Source organism: Ovis canadensis, chromosome 6 (assembly GCF_042477335.2).
Source record: "Ovis canadensis isolate MfBH-ARS-UI-01 breed Bighorn chromosome 6, ARS-UI_OviCan_v2, whole genome shotgun sequence".
Taxonomy (NCBI): domain Eukaryota; kingdom Metazoa; phylum Chordata; class Mammalia; order Artiodactyla; family Bovidae; genus Ovis; species Ovis canadensis.
The window spans coordinates 75069114-75085962 of NC_091250.1; the positions used below are offsets into that span (position 1 = coordinate 75069114).

General features: G+C 36.8%; 1 protein-coding gene across 2 annotated transcripts in view; it reads right to left on the reverse strand.

Moving 5' to 3' along the window:
* Positions 1 to 16849, reverse strand: part of SMIM14 (small integral membrane protein 14) — a 62680-nt gene that overhangs the window by 39434 nt on the left and 6397 nt on the right. The window contains exon 1 of one of the 2 annotated variants that reach the window (XM_069593915.1): positions 11148 to 11525. The exons of the other annotated variant lie outside the window; for it this stretch is intronic. The gene's annotated coding sequence lies outside the window, so the exon portion shown is untranslated. Of the gene's footprint in view, positions 1 to 11147; positions 11526 to 16849 lie in introns of those variants that run through there. 2 annotated transcript variants of the gene reach the window in all.

Consider the following 16849-nt stretch of genomic DNA (forward strand, 5'->3'; position numbering starts at 1 on the left):
ACAAAAGGAGACTTGTTTTTTAGCACCTATCAAAATTATAAAACAGCTATTTTTAGGTCTCTTTAATTCATCTGACTTACAAAATTAGACTCCACTACTACCCACCCCTCCAGACAAAGACACAGCTTGGGGACAGGAGCCTATTTTAATCATCACTCTGTCTCTGAACACCTCCCTCTTTGCTTAAGTCATAGCAATGAACAAGTATTTTTTAAATTTTGGACAATGTTTATTTTCTCTGTATCTATATATGCCAGGAACATGTAAATCAACTAGAATTTAAAAGTATCAGCTGGTCTTAATTAGCCGCCAGTAAAATAAGAAAATGCATTTACAAATAGGACATTCCTCAATAGTACAATGCTTCTGTGGAAATTTCTATATGTAAACTTGAGCTGTTTTATGTACTATTTTCAGTTAAGAGTTTCCGCTTTAAAATTACTTTAAAAAAAAAGAAAATAGAATGGGAACAGTTATGTTTTGGCTAGGACCTCAGAACAAGCAACAATGCATATCAGCAGCTGAGTACTAGAGCAAAAACTGTACCCTATTCCACCCATATTTAAACCCCTTGGTGGCCAAAGACATTAAGAAGCTGCTCTACCCTGGGCAAGACAAAACTGGGCTACTGAATCAGAATTCTGGTAAATCGGCCTAGAAGAGCCCTTTCATAGAAAGTAACTTAAAACAATGCTTTTGTTTTTCATGTTTCAGAGGAGTTATTTGCCTCCTCAATACACATCCTTAATGTGAGAACAATGCTGAATAATATCAAAGTTATGGGTTTGACCCTTGAAGACAACCAGTTTTACTCCAGTTGGTCACAAAAGGCCAAAGTCATAAAAAATAAGAACAGTGCACTGAAGAAGTTCAAAATAATCTAGGAGAGGAGAGAAGTAAATACGGCACAGAAGAAACAAAAGTGGCCGTGAATTGATAATTACTGAAGTTGAGTGATAGAGAGCTTTTATACATTTCTACTTTCTTCTATTTTAGGATTTGCCATAATAAGCATTTAACTTATATATCACGTCAGTATTTTCCCACTATAATGAATATTTGTGATTTTATGACTCTGGGTGTAAAGTAAGCAACAGTTTACAGATGACTTTTGAATGCAGCATAAAGGATAAAACATATCTAAAGCTCTCAAACCATCCACTCTTCAACAACTCTCAGCACAGGAAAGCAGTAAAATAATCCACTCACTATGCTGGGAGGGCAAACACAATTTCCCATATTCCTCAGATCCGGGTCATTTCCTCCACCAAGTACAACTAATAAACCTTCCCTGGTAGACTTCAGCTGTAGTTAAGTCGGTTGAGTCATCCTGTTTCTGTATGTGCTGAAGGAATTTTCCAGTGCTACCAATTTACCATCTGCGGTTAGAACCTTAAACATTCTAGCTCACGCTAGGTCGGTTTAATTTACCTTAGTTCATCTTTGGGGAGTCAAATTCAATTGCCTGTTTTTAACTTTGGAAAAGATGAAAAAAGTAGACACTACTTTTCTATTACTGCGATTGCTAGAATTATGCCATGGAATTGCATGCTTACATACAGGATTGATTCTTTAGGAAATAAAACTTTTAAAAACTGGTTCCTGCTTAGGCCAAACACTCTTAGTAGCAAATATTTGTAAAACAGCAACATTATCAGTGTTACGTATTTAGTATCAGTGGTATCCCTGGAAGCACACAGAGTAAAATGGCAAATGTCAACCTTCCCATTTCTCGCTCCCCAATTCTCCTCCCTTTCCCCAGATGTACCATAGTTAACAGTCAAGTGTGACTACTTTCAGGTCTTTTTATATGTATTTATATCCTTTTAAATATATATACACATACATCATTTTGGTAGGTTTTAGGAGATCATATTATACATGTTCTGCAGCTTGCTTTTCGGTAACATAAGTCTTGAAGACCTTTCAATATATAAAGCTCTACTTCATTCTTTTTAATGGTTACATAATACTCCAAAACATGAACATACAATTTCAGCATATCTTTAGTAAAGATAATTTAGGGCCTTTCCAACATTTGTTACTATAATGTTGCAACAAACATCTCTGTGCCCATATTTTGTAGGACTAAGTTTTTTTTTTTTTTAAGAAATCTCTAGGTCTAAAGGCATTCACAAAAAGCCTTTACCAATTTCAACTCAATCAAAAGCACATAGTACATATTACTAATTGCACAGCATAGTAGTTAGCAATTCATACAATGTTACCATCACTAATAGTATAACAATACTTAGATATACAAAAAAAAAACTTTTTGCCAAAATGTCAGACCCCAAAATGTGTCTTATTGCTTTTATTACCCATGTAATGAGGCTGTACATCTTTTCAAGTTATTTCTTCTTTTTCAAACTCTTTTTGTCTAGTTGATTTTAGGAGCTCTTTATATTATTGAGTATTAATCCATTATATCACAGTAAGATTAAGAATGTGTTATAGGTTATTTGCTTCCTTTTCTTCTAGGTGGCAACAAAGCCAGATTTGTAAGGGTCTATTTCCATTTAAATATTTATTTATTAGACTGTTAGCTAAAGAGTTGACAGAACTGTAAACAACCATAGGAAAATAGATCTAAAATCCCAAGAGCAATTAAAAATAACATCCAATGACAATGTGAAACATTATTAGGAGAGTACTCTCATTTTCTTTAATGCTGTGACTAACACACTATCTTCTTGCAGGAACAAGCTGAAAGAACTGAAGGGTAACCATAAACTCTTGACTTTCTTTTGACAATTTTACTTCAGCTCTTTTACTTTGGAACTATTTGTTATTGTCATAATTGTTAAGGACTAAAAGGAAGTAAAAAAAAAATAAAATAAAATGTCTTCCAAGCCTAAAAATTTAGGTGGGAAGGCCTTTATATATTTGCACATGTGTGACAGTTCATCTTGGTTTCTCTTACAGAAGAAACTATTTGGTTTGAATATATCTTTGCAAGAAGCTATTATCACCTAGGTTTCTTTTTTAAGAAATTATACTTTTTTTTAAAATAAGGTATTTTACAATACCTAGGGGTAACAAAAATTCCCAAAACATATTAAAATGTCAACATAGGTTTCAAGATTATAAAAGTTAATCTCATACTTTTGTAACACAGTGCTACTGCTGCTGCTGCTGCTAAATCGCGGCAGTCATGTCCAACTCTGCAATCCCACAGACGGCAGCCCACCAGACTCCCCCATCCCTGGGATTCTCCAGGCAAGAACACTGGAGTGGGTTGCCATTTTCTTCTCCAATGCATGAAAGTGAAAAGGGAAAGTGAAGTTGCTCAGTCATGTCCAACTCTTAGCGACCCCATGGACTGCAGCCTACCAGGCTCCTCTGTCCATGGGATTTTTCCAGGCAAGAGTACTGGAGTGGGTTGCCACTGCCTTCTCTATAATACACTCCAAACCAGTAAATATTTATAAAGTATAACATAAAAGTACTTTTAATACAAAACGTTTAGGAGAACCAGTCATGAATTTTTAAAGCAAGTAATTCATATGCTAGACTAACCCACAAAGAGTTCTCACATTAATTTGGAATGGAATTACCATTAGATGACTTTTACCTAAAATGGCCTCACTTGTTTACTTCTTGCTTTACCAATGGCTGCCAAATTTCCTTATAATATATACAGGTAAATGCAAGAGGAGGAAAAAATTTTAAAAGAATACAACAGGACTAAGAATGATGTGATCATAAGATATGAATAAAAGACAAAACCCTGAAGATGATTAAAAATGAAGGGCCAGTAAGCAAAATGTAAATAAATATCTTAAGTCTCTAAGAGAAAAAGGAGTTAAAATAGCTAACAGAGTCTCTAAAAGACCTTTAAAATAAGTAAAGACCAAGGGAAAAGATAATTCCCAAAAGAGGTGCTACAGCTAATTAACAAACATTTTAAAAGGTCACCCTAACTAATCAAATAAATGCAAATTAAAACATAAACTTTCACCTAAAAAAACACCAAGAAAGTACCATAAAAGTTTAGTCATACATTGCTAGTCCTCCAGTTAATGGCCATAATCCTTCTGGAGTTTAATTTAGCAATATGTATCAAGAACTATAAAAATTCTCTTATCAATGACATGTGTGTTATCTATGGTTTGCTTTAAAATACTCCCACAAAGGGAGAGGAAAGTAGGAGGGAAAGGGACAAATCTTCCTTATAAAATTCCAAGTAGTATTAATCATCCTCTGGGAGGTGAAGCTTAACCCTACCCCAGCCTTAAACATGGACTAGATTTCCTGACTCCCTTCTAAAGGATAGAAATCAGAAGAAGGTAACTTTACAGTAGAAAAACCTATCAAACACTCTCCTAACCACAAGATCAAGGTAAACCTACAAAATAGAGGAGACAGACTAATATTACTTCCAGGCGATCCTAGGAAAGTCCTTATAAATGATAAAAAGAAATAGACTATTACTGATTTTACTTATCTTAAATTAGTAATATAATATTTTCTTTATATTTCTATTTATTTATTTATTGGCTGTGTCACACAACCTGTGGGCTCTCAGTTCCTCAACCAGGGATCCAACTGGCATCCCTTACAGTGGAAGCATGGAGTCTTAACTACTGAACCATCAAGAAAGTCCTGGGTAATGTACTATTAATTCCACCAACATTTATCGTCCTCCAGAATCATTTTGGGATCGTCCTCTTTGAAATTCTACCAAGAAGTTTATAAATTAATATTGCTTTGAGGCAGGTACTGTGTATTAGGCTTCCTTGGTAGCTAAGATGGTAAAGAAACTGCCTACAATGTAGGAGACCTGGGTTGGATCCCTGGGTGGGGAAGATGCCCTGGAGAAGGCAATGGCTACCCAAGGCATTTCTGTCCTTCCATGCAAACATTTTAAACAACAAAATGTCAGCTTATCCTTGGATTCAATCTTGGATTCGATCCTCTCTTAAAAAAATTAAAACAAAAGAAGAAAAAAACAAGAGCAATCAGTTCTAAGAACCTCAAAATACCAAAACTTGACTTTTCCTTTATTTTTCTCAAGATTGAATTATAAAAATATGTACCCTTATTTAACCTCCCTACTCTCGCCAATCTCTCATTTCCTCTCTTCTTCAATAAAGGTTAGTTCCCTGCTCCTGCTTCCAAGAGCAATATTACTAAGAAATTCATATCCCTTATAAGAAATGAGTCAGAAACCCAGTATGCTCAATATGAAATTCTTGTGGTTAAGGGGGCAAAAGTATGTAGAAGTACTATGTGGCCAGAATTTGAATCTAGGGGAGAAGTATTCTACATTAAAATGACTATACCAGTTCTGTTAAGGTTATCAGATGTTTTTTCTTGTTTTCCTAATTTTCTATGTTACTTTTAAAATTGAATCACACAAAAAAAATAAATAAAAATACCCATATGCACACAAACATGTAAACAAAAGATTCTATCCAAAATAAATACTAAAGGTTGATCCCAAACTTCCTTGCATTAATAACTTAAAGATAAAATTTCTTCTATGGATACTCGCCAATCATTTAAAACCATAAGAATTTAGTATTCAAAAATGATGTAACTGGTTCCCTCTGGAAGAGGGGGCCCAAGTGTCTAAGTGACAGAAGTAGTAAGAAAACTTGTCACTATATACTGCCTTTGTCTCTTCTGAGTGATTCAAAAAATATTAACTTTTCAAAAGAATAACTTTACTGTGAGCATCCTGTTCTTCCCATACCAGAAACATCTGCTCTAGAGACAAATAATTACACCTCAACCTTTCTCTTGAACTGAACATGCTAAATTATCTTAAGCACTGTCTGACCTTCCATCATCACTGAATTTGTTAGCAAGCATTAATACATAAAAATGGTATTCTAAACTCTGTAAGTATATGTGTTACAAAATAAACCAAATCCCATTATCAGTGAGAAATAACCAAGTATATAAACAGACCATACAATGGATATTTCTAAAGTCAGCCTTTGCCTTAAATCTGAGGTAATCACTCTTTGTAGTATACTAAAGACTATAAAAACTTGTTTCTGGATTAAGATACATGAAAACTTGTCTCTGGATTGGAAAATACATAAGACTATATATACCCTCTGGCTCAGGGCGTAGCCAGTTTTCAACGTTTTACCTTTCCCTTCCTCTACTAAGCCTCTGGTGGAAGTATTAACCGTTAAAGAGGATCAAAATGCTCTAACAACAGAGTATTCATCATTAACTACTAATGTTGGTATAATGTATTGGTAACATCTGGTAAATTCAGTTTAAAATAAAAGCAAATGGGAATTCATTTTAAAAATATAACAAGGAAAATAAAGGAAAACAGATGAGGACTAGACTAGGTTTTTTTAAGGTGTTTTCCCAAGACTCATTCAGAATCAAAGACATCTGGATACATTTCATAGGTGGGAAGCAGAAAAAAGAGGGTGGAGGGAGGAGAGAGATGAGAGATAATATTAAAACTCAGTAAACAGGAAAACAATTCCTTTTTCTAGAATTTTCTGAACATACCAACCACAAAGTGTATTTACATATCAAAACTTGAATTACAAATAAATGAGGAGGGGATCAACAGTTTAATAAATGCTAGGAATGTACAAAGTACATGCTAGGAATGCCTTCTAGCAATTAAGGAAAAAAAAAACCCTAAGTGATTCTAGAAGACAAGTTTAAGTGAGTATTTGATCTTTAATGGCAGAACAATGAAAAATATCAACAAACTTACAACATAATATATGCATTAAAAAAATCTCAAATACAATTACAACAGCCAAGTGAAGTGAAGTGAAGTCGCTCAGTCGTGTCCGACTCTTTGCGAGCCCGTGGACTGTAGCCTACCAGGCTCCTCAATCCACGGAATTCTCCAGGCAGGAATACTGGAGTGGATTGCCATTTCCTTCTCCAGGGGATCTTCCCAACCCAGGGATCAAACCTGGGTCTCCCGCATTACTGGCAGACGCTTTACTGTCTGAGCCACCAGGGAAGCCCCAACAACAGCCAAAGAATAGGGGAAAAAAATCACACTCCACTAACTAATATGATAAGCAAAGATTTCTTAATAACATGGAACATATGCAAACAGATTCTTAAAGTGGGAACTGCACTGGAGATTACAAAATGTAATTTTTATGGCAATATGAATTCAGAAATTAAAAAATGTTCATCCCCTTTGAATAATTCCACTTCTAAGGTTCTATAATTTTTTTAAAAATCTGAAATACAAAGACCTATGTACTAAGACGGTTATCACAGCTTTATCACAGTGAAAAACTGGAAACAGTCTAAATGTCTGGCTGGTGACTCAGTGGTAAAGAATCTGCCTGCCAATGGAGGAGATGCAGGAGACACGGGTTCAGTGCCTAGGCTGAGAAGATCCCCTGGAGGAGGAAATGGCTACCCACTCCAGTATTCTTGCCTGGGAAATCCCATGGACAGAGGAGCCTGGTGGGATGCAGTCCATGGGGCTGCAAAGAGTTGGATGTGACTTAGCAACTAACCAGCAAACAAATGTCTGGCTAAAAGGAAATGCTTAAATTAAGATACATACTGTGAAGTATTATGCAGCCAAATGCTTCATTTTCTTTCATAATGACATGGGGAAATAAACACAATGTAATATTAAAATATATTAAAAAGGATATAAAAATAAGCAAAGTACATACACATATTTTAAAAGCACAAAAAAACACACTTGAAAAAGTTGAAAGAAAACATAAGAAAACTAACATTGGGAATCTCTGAGTGACAAGATTTTACTTTTCATTTTGTATATTTTATCTTTCAATAGCATAGATTTTTTTTTTTTTTGCCAAACTGCAAGGCATGCGGGATCTGAGTTCCCTGACCAGGATCAAACTAGTAGTACTTTCGGAATTGGAAGTCAGAATCTTAACCACTGGAACACCAGGGAAGTCCTTATCAAATAATGTGGAGTCCCTATCAAATAATAATTATATATTAACTTTTATTATAAATCAGGAAAAATGCTGAATGCAGCAAAACTAAGGAAAACTAACTCCAATTTTTCAATAAATAAATAGTAAAAAGTAAACAAAACTTCAAGAGATGGCAGGATATGGTTACAGTTTAAGAAATTTTAGAGCCATCAATCAAATGCTGTATATAGACCTTGTTTGAATCCGGAAGCAAACAAACCTAACAAAAGGACAATTATGATACAAACAAAAAGGAACTTTGAACGCTGACTGGATTAAATGTCATTTAGGAAATTGCCCTGCATTAAATTTTTTAACATAACTATAATGTCAATTGTCACATCTGAAAGAGTCTTTATCTCTGAGAGATCTCACTATGTATTTCCAGTTATAGAGATTTTTATGCCTAGGATCCAGGTGAAAATAACCCTGCAAAAGGGGAGGTGTGGGTGAAATAAAAGTCCTAAGTTCAATAACTGCTGAAGCCAGTTGATGGATACATACAGATTCATGACCTGTTAGTACTAAAAATTTCAAGCATAACTCAGTGTTTTAGAAATACATTTTTATAGACAAATGATAATTCTTCTGATTTCTCCCCATGCAAACAGAGGGCTCTTCTTGAGAAAGCAGGTATAACCAAGCCTAATTCAAGGTCAGAGGATGAAAACTATCTTTCTACTGTAATTTTAAGAAGGTGACTTATGATAAAATCACTTTTTCAATTAGTCCTATCTTTACAGTGATCAAGACAATGTCAAAATTCTTCCCACTTAAAAGTTAAAAATAAAAACCCACAGCAAGGGCAAAATACAAAGTAACAATTTAGAATGCATGCAATTTGTTTTTATAATACAGAAAATAGAGATGCTGTCAATGAAATGAGGAACTCAGAAGTATTTTATACATTTTTACCTAAAAAAAGTCAATGCTATTAACACTCCAAAGTTATAAAAACCAAAAGAGTAAAGCACACCAGAAACAGCTGAAACTGGCCCCCCAGACATTCAGGAAAATTGCCTTTGCATTTACTCTCTATTTTTAACCTTATTCCCAATTACAGGAATAATTACTCAATTCTAAAAATAATTTTTCTACAAACCCCTTTCTGAATCCGCTTTTGCCTAGTAGCCAATTAGAAAACTGATCAACCAATTAAGGAGAGCTATCCCAAAACTCTGGCTACCTTTCATATTAAACAGGGAGAACAAAATATTTGCCTCTCAATTTCAGTAATATTATATCATACACTAACATGTATAATTAGAAGTTCAGATTACTTTCATCAGATGACTCAACATCTTAATGTAATAACGTGTTCAAATTCCCACAGATACAATATGTTTTTGCAACATACTCATTTGCTTTATTCTTTTATCAGAAATGGATCTCAAACAGTCATATCTAAAATAGTTATGCCTGCAGCTTTCTAGCTACTTTCATATCTTAACAACAGCCCTTCCAACAAGTTAAGCAAGAAAATTATTCCTCTTTTAAAATGAGGAAAATAAGTTCAGATAAGCGAGCAATTTGACCATGATCACATTTCCATCCAGTATGAGAGAGACCTTGGACAGGAAGTCGTAATGTAAATTCCTGACCAAGACTCATTGCACATCTGTTGGATACGACCAATCATGAAGGTTATACTGTATAAAGACAACTTTAGAGCACTACAGAAATTAGATAACCATCAATTAACTTTCTAATACTTCTTTCGAGTTAACATACTTTTCTCTTAAACTGTATTTGCAAGTCTGACTCTCTGATGGGAAGTGGGCAAGGAGAAAGGATGCAGTTTCAAGTTCAGATCAGTCAATCGTCCTCTGGTAAAAACTAGGCTAAAATGCCGCCTCGGAGATTAAAGTCATATTAAAATGTAAATATTGAAATAAATCGATTATATTCCTTAAATACCACAATCCTCTGTGCTTAGGAGTTAAAACTTCCTGAGTTCTAGTATGACAAATTTTTGAAATTCACATTAATAGCCAAGCAATTACAGTTACAAATTCCTACTACTCCCTATTTGATCCAACAGGGTGACCCTATACTGTGTGTAAACAAAGAATGTTGCCTGCCATTCCAGTTCTTTAAGGATCAAATCATTAGCCACAATAGCTGCTGATCTGTAAGTACACAATGAAAGAATTTAGGGCAACACATTCTGTGTTTTGGATTTATGGACCCCTAGGTGGGCCTTCCTGGTAGCTCAGCTGGTAAAGAACCCTCCAGCAACTCAGAAGACCCAGGTTTGACTCCTGGGTTGGGAACATCCCCAGGAGAAGGGCTAGGCTACCCTATCCCTTCAGCTCCAGTATTCTTGATTTCCCCAGTGGCTCAGACAGTAAAGAACCTGCCTGCAATGCAGGAGACCTGGGTTTGATCCTTGGGTTGGGAAGATTCCCTGGAGAAGGGTATGGCAACCCACTCCAGTATTCTTGCCTGGAGAATCCCCATGGACAGAGGAGCCTGGCAAGCTACAGTCCATGGGGGAGCAAAGAGTGGGGCAGGACTGAGCGACCAAGCACAGCACAGCAGCACAGACAGTCGAGAGGCCTATCTAAGGAAGAATTCCAATGACCTCAGATTGTTGCATCTTCCCATGCACAGGAAAGCACTAAAATTGAGATATCTGATCCAGGCAACTTCAGTAACCTTTCAACTGACTGCACATAGAGATACCACTCCTCCATTACCTTTGGAATGGTTCCTCAGAGCTAGCTGAGAGCCTATCTCCCGTGCTATTCCATGTCAGTAAGACATGGAATAAACTCAACTCATGGCTCTTGTGTTGTGCATTTCTTCCCAAGTTGATAGGCCCATCCAGAATTAGCTATTTACAAGAGAAAAATAAAATAAAAACCACACTCGAAAATCTTATTAAAAAACATTTTTACAGGATAACAAAAAGCTTAAAATATATTCTTTCAGAGGGCATACTATTCAAAAGGAAGAGATGAGAGTAGGCTAGAAAGAATGACAACAAAATGTTCTTTCTTCATCAAGGAGAATGGGAATGTACAGAAAAAACAAGGTCAATCTGACTAGGAGGCCTGTGCAAGATAGCACAGTATAGATAAGGTATGTATCAGAGGATGCTAAGTCTTCATTTATTCATATTCAACAAACCACAACTTTATAAAGGGTACTTTTAAAACTTTGGGGACGCAGCAGTTCTCATTCACTCATTTAATAAGAGAAAAAAAATTGAAGCCATGAGAAATGTCAGTGACTTACCCAAAGTCACCCAGTAGAGCAGGGCTTCAAACCCCTGTCTTCTCTCACTTCTCCTTTCCTGAAAAGGATATATCTGACAAGTCCCCAGGGGACTAGGTAGCTAGCAGAAGAGTTCAGAGGAGGATACAGAAGAAATAAAACGTTAAGCCCTACCTCCAAGCGTTTGCAATCAAGTTAATTACTAATTATAATTCATTCTTGTAATAATAATATAATCACATACTAGTGTATAATTAACAGCCAAAATAAATGTCTCAGACAAACAACTACTGTGATAATCTCTCCAGAGAAAGTTCAAAAGGAGAACTACTTAACTCACTTAACTTCTATGCCTTTTATACTAACAGCTGAACTGTTCATGGTTATCAAGAATTTCCTGTGGTTGCATCACAGGACTTGGTTAAAGGGCCCCCCAGCCCCCATTACTTTTCTGGAAATTCCCTGCTAATGTGACCCTATTTTCCTACACCTTAGACACTACCTTTTCTTTCCTCTACAACCTTTTTTTCCCCTTACCTGTATCTGATCGTGGGCTTCCCTGACGGCTCAAGTGGTTTAAAAAAAAAAAAAAATCTGCCTACAATGCAGGAGACCTGGGTCAGACCCCTCAGTCGGAAAGATCCCCTGGAGAAGGGAATGGCTATCCACTCCGGTATTCTTGCCTGGAGAATTCCATGGACAGAGCCCGACAGTATTCTAGGAATCACCTTAAGAACACCCACTAAAAACAGCATGGGATAGCAGAAAGAATATATCTTAGATAAATGACTTAAGTTACGACACTACTGAAAAAATGGATAAATGAGCTTCTCTGTGACTTCAGTTTCCCTACCTATAAAACAAGAGTGATAATTGAAACTATTTATTTTAATGGGTTATTCCAAGGATCGGGTAAGAATTTCAAAGAGTGCTTTATAAACTGTAAAATGCTCTGAGGCAATTCAACTCTAAGCCTTAAGATTTGAAATGTATCTTCAACCCTCAACCAAGTTCTTTGTATACAGCTTTGGGGTGGGGGTGGGGTTGAATTCCCCTGGGGCTCAGCTATCACTCCTTTGCATAAAAGTAAAAAAAGAAAGAAGTCTTCTGTTCTGAATCTTGGTCCCTCATCTACAAATTTTCTGTTCTTCCCCGGCTATTCTTTACTCTTGTACAATCCTAAAGACTCTCTCAAGGCCCAGGGGTAAAATTTATTATAAACAGCCAAACAAGGGAAAACTCTGCAATTGAATCATCTTTGTTTACATTCAGCATCTTAACCCAAAGTTTCAAGTTCTGAAAATGTTCTCTGAAATTTCTACTCGAGCACTACTTAATCACATTCTGAATAAAAATTTTTTAATTCAGGAAAAAAACACTGTGTTCCATAAGTTAGAAACAGAAAAATTTAACAGATGTTATAAAAATTCCATATTCTGTGACCGCCCCCCCAAATCATGGAGGATGCAACTGTTAAGAAACCAGTTTTCAATAGCTATATTACAAAATACAAGCATGTTCTGAAATTCTGAAGTACAAGTAATGTTACAAATCTGCGAATGATTTGTTGTTATTGTTCAGTCGCTAAGTTGTGACCCCATGGCCTGCAGCACACCAGGCTTCCTGTCCTTCACCATCTCCCAGAGTTTGCTCAAATTCATGCCTATTGATTCGGTGATGCCATCCAACCATTTCACCCTCTGTCGTCCCCTTCTCCTCCTGCCTTCTATCATTCCACTGTTCAAATAAACCAGAGCAGAATCAAGACTTTTTCTCACATTACTCCCCTTCACTTCCTTGCCTATATGATTTTGGGGGCAAAACGGAGTTACGGTTACTATTCTCCCAACTCAGATTAACTCATGGCATATCTCAGCCATGCTACAGCCTAGACGACCTATCTGGACATAGGTGCTCACAAATGCCATTCATGATGACAGGGGAAAAAACGCTTAGAACCACTGTGATACAGAAAGCAATGTTATTAAAACACAAAACTCGACTCACGACCATAAAGCCTGTGCTCCACAAGAGAAGCCACTGCAATGGGAAGCCCGCGCACTGTAACTAAAGAGTAATCCCCACTCGCTGTAACTTGAGTGAATCCACTCACAGCAATGAAGACACACCACAGCCAAAAAATACCTCAATCTTTAAAAAAAGTGAAATCTGAATAAGCACCACAGGAAAAACAGAAGTCTTCAAAATTTCTCAAGCAAGTCAGTTTCTTCTATATTACCTCTGCCAGGAGTACAAAGCAACAAAATACATAATATGTTAAAAAAAATTAGCTTTTTTAAAAAAGTATAAGCTAAAACAAGATAGCAACCAGAACACATCCTCTAAGACTTCATTTACCAAGAAGATGCTTACTGTATCCCTAACTTGATTTGAAGCATCTTTATCATTGTTAAAATTTGAAAGTGCTGCACCTGCAATACTTGTCAATGAGTGCAGTCAAGCATAAACCAGTTTTATTCTGTATTTTTACAAACTTGAGACTCACATCTGTGTTTTGACCTAAATTTAAAAAAGGAAATGAAAGTTCAATATGAAAATAAAGCAACAAAAAGATAACTTTCTTCAAACAAAAGCACTCAAGTTTGAAATGTTATAAACAAAACATAAGCTTTACTATAAACCTAAAAATTGGTTTTAGTTTAGAAAAACATACACTTTCTCAAGGAGTTGAACTTTTTTTAATTTTAAAAGCAATCACATTTATACTTTCACAATTCAAATACAGAAGTTTAAAAAAACCACAAAAGTAAAAAAGGTTCTCTTCTTCTTCTCAGAGGCTACCTCTATTTTAAAAAATCCTCATGTAGGAGCATCCCTGAGTGGCTTCAGTTCAGTTCAGCTCAGTCGCTCAGTCGTGTCTGACTCTTTGCAACCCCATAAATTGCAGCACGCCAGGCCGGAGTGGCTTAGTGATAAAGAATTCACCTGCCAAGGCAGGAAACACGGGTTTGATCCCTAAGCAAGGAAGATTCCACATGCCGAGAGGTCACTAAGCCCATGCGTCACAACTACTAAAGCCCAGCTCGAGTGCCCATGCCCTGCAAGAGGCCACTGCAATGAGAAGCCCGTGCACCACAACTAGAGTAGTCCCTGCTCACCGAAGCCAGAGAAAGCCTGTGTGTAGCAAGGAAGACCCAGAACAGCCAAAAATTTTTTTCATTAACAAGTAAAATTATTAAAAAAAAAAAACCCTCGAGTAAATTTTCTAGGATTGCAAGAATATAAATGCTGTATATACTTGCTGAACTATGATTAAAATCGCATTTCAAGTCATTAAAATGTGGTTTTTTTTACATACTTAAGACTGGTTGATTGGCTATTTAAAGCCATGGTTCACCACAATATTATTTATAATGGTGAAAACTGGAAACTACATTCATGTTCAATATTAACCGAAAACTTCAAGTAAACCAGTTTATTCAAAATATCTTATAAAATGCAGCAAGTTAAAATCAAGTTTAGATATTTTCTAAGACTACGGTAAAAAGATCACTATGTTGACCCCACTCCCACCCCTCAAAAAGAATACAAGCTTATGTGAGTATTACATCTCAGCTGTACCAAAGATGAATTTTAAAAGTTAAAGACTAGAAGGAAATATGTGTTCAGTTCAGTCGCTCAGTCGTGTCCGACTCTTTGCGACCCCATGAATCGCAGCACGCCAGGCCTCCCTGTCCATCACCATCTCCCGGAGTTCACTCAGACTCTCGTCCATCGAGTCTATGATGCCATCCAGCCATCTCATCCTCTGTTGTCCCCTTCTCCTCCTGCCCCCAATCCCTCCCAGCATCAGAGTCTTTTCCAATGAGTCAACTCTTCGCATGAGGTGGCCAAAGTACTGGAGTTTCAGCTTTAGCATCATTCCTTCCAAAGAAATCCCAGGGTTGACCTCCTTCAGAATGGACTGGTTGGATCTCCTTGCAGTCCAAGGGACTCACAAGAGTCTTCTCCAACACCACAGTTCAAAAGCATCAATTCTTCAGCGCTCAGCCTTCTTCACAGTCCAACTCTCACATCCATACATGACTACTGGAAAAACCATAGCCTTGACTAGACGGACCTTAGTCGGCAAAGTAATGTCTCTGCTTTTGAATATACCATCTAGGTTGGTCATAACTTTTCTTCCAAGGAGTAAGCGTCTCTTAATTTCATGGCTGCCGTCACCATCTGAAGTGATTTTGGAGCCCAAAAAAATATAGTCTGACACTGTCTCTACTCCTTCTCCATCTATTCCCCATGAAGTGATGGGACCAGATGCCATGATCTTCGTTTTCTGAATGTTGAGCTTTAAGCCAACTTTTTCACTCACCTCTTTCACTTTCATCAAGAGGCTTTTTAGCTCCTCTTCACTTTCTGCCATAAGGGTGGTGTCATCTGCATATCTGAGGTTATTGATATTTCTCCCGGCAATCTTGACTCCAGCTTGTGTTTCTTCCGGTCCAGCCTTTCTCAAGATGTACTCTGCATAGAAGTTAAATAAGCAGGGTGACAATATACAGCCTTGATGTACTCCTTTTCCTATTTGGAACCAGTCTGTTGTTCCATGTCCAGTTCTAACTGTTGCTTCCTGACCTGCATACAGATTTCTCAAGAGGCAGGTTAGGTGCTCTGGTATTCCCTTCTCTTTCAGAATTTTCCACAGTTTATTGTGATCCACACAGTCAAAGGCTTTGGCATAGTCAATAAAGCAGAAATAGATGTTTTTCTGGAACTCTCTTGCTTTTTCCATGATCCAGCGGATGTTGACAATTTGATCTCTGGTTCCTCTGCCTTTTCTAAAACCAGCTTGAACATAAGGGAGTTCACGGTTTACGTATTGCTGAAGCCTGGCTTGGAGAATTTTGAGCAGTACTTTACTAGCATGTGAGATGAGTGCAATTGTGCGGTAGTTTGAGCATTCTTTTGCATTGTCTTTCTTTGGAATTGGAATGAAAACTGACCTTTTCCAGTCACTGTACAGGATATGTGAAATACAGTCAGTGTGAAATATGTGTACAGGATTGTAACTTTTGTTGTTGGTTTTATATATTACTATCCTTTGCAGCTTTTCAATAACAAGCATGTCTCAGGGTTTTTTTTTCTGTTTTTTTTTAAAGGAGGGACTCTAGACACGCATATCCAATTTAGGTTTAAACAGAACAAAACAATCCATGAAAGTACTTCTAGTAGCATAAACTGACAGCTAAAACTGGGTTTACTTATTATAGCTCCCATGATTCTGTAAGACAAAAAGACTGGTCAACATTGTTGTAATATAAAGTTTATGAATTTTGGGTCAAAGAAAATTCAGTTTGAATCCCACAAGTCCCAAGTGGCTTTACCTTAAGCAACTTACGAACCAGAGCCTGTTTCCTCCAGTGTAAATTGGAGGTGACAATGTCTGACTTGGAGGGCTGATGTGTAAGCTAAACATATATTATGTAATGGAAGTCAAGAGACAAGCCTATAGACTCCATGAACAGTAAATGTCATTGCTATTGAGATGCACACAGGTTAACTGTTTTAATTTCAGATTCAAATAATTTTCAGCCTTCTTTTCAAATCGCTCTGAAGCGCCCAAATTGATACTTAACTGTAGGATCTACTGCCATGTGCATACGATCAATTCAGATGGTTAGCCCTTGTTATGTGGACTGAAACACGGACATGAACGTAAGCACACACCAAAAGAATACCTTTGCTTATAAGCTTGTAGTAGTACT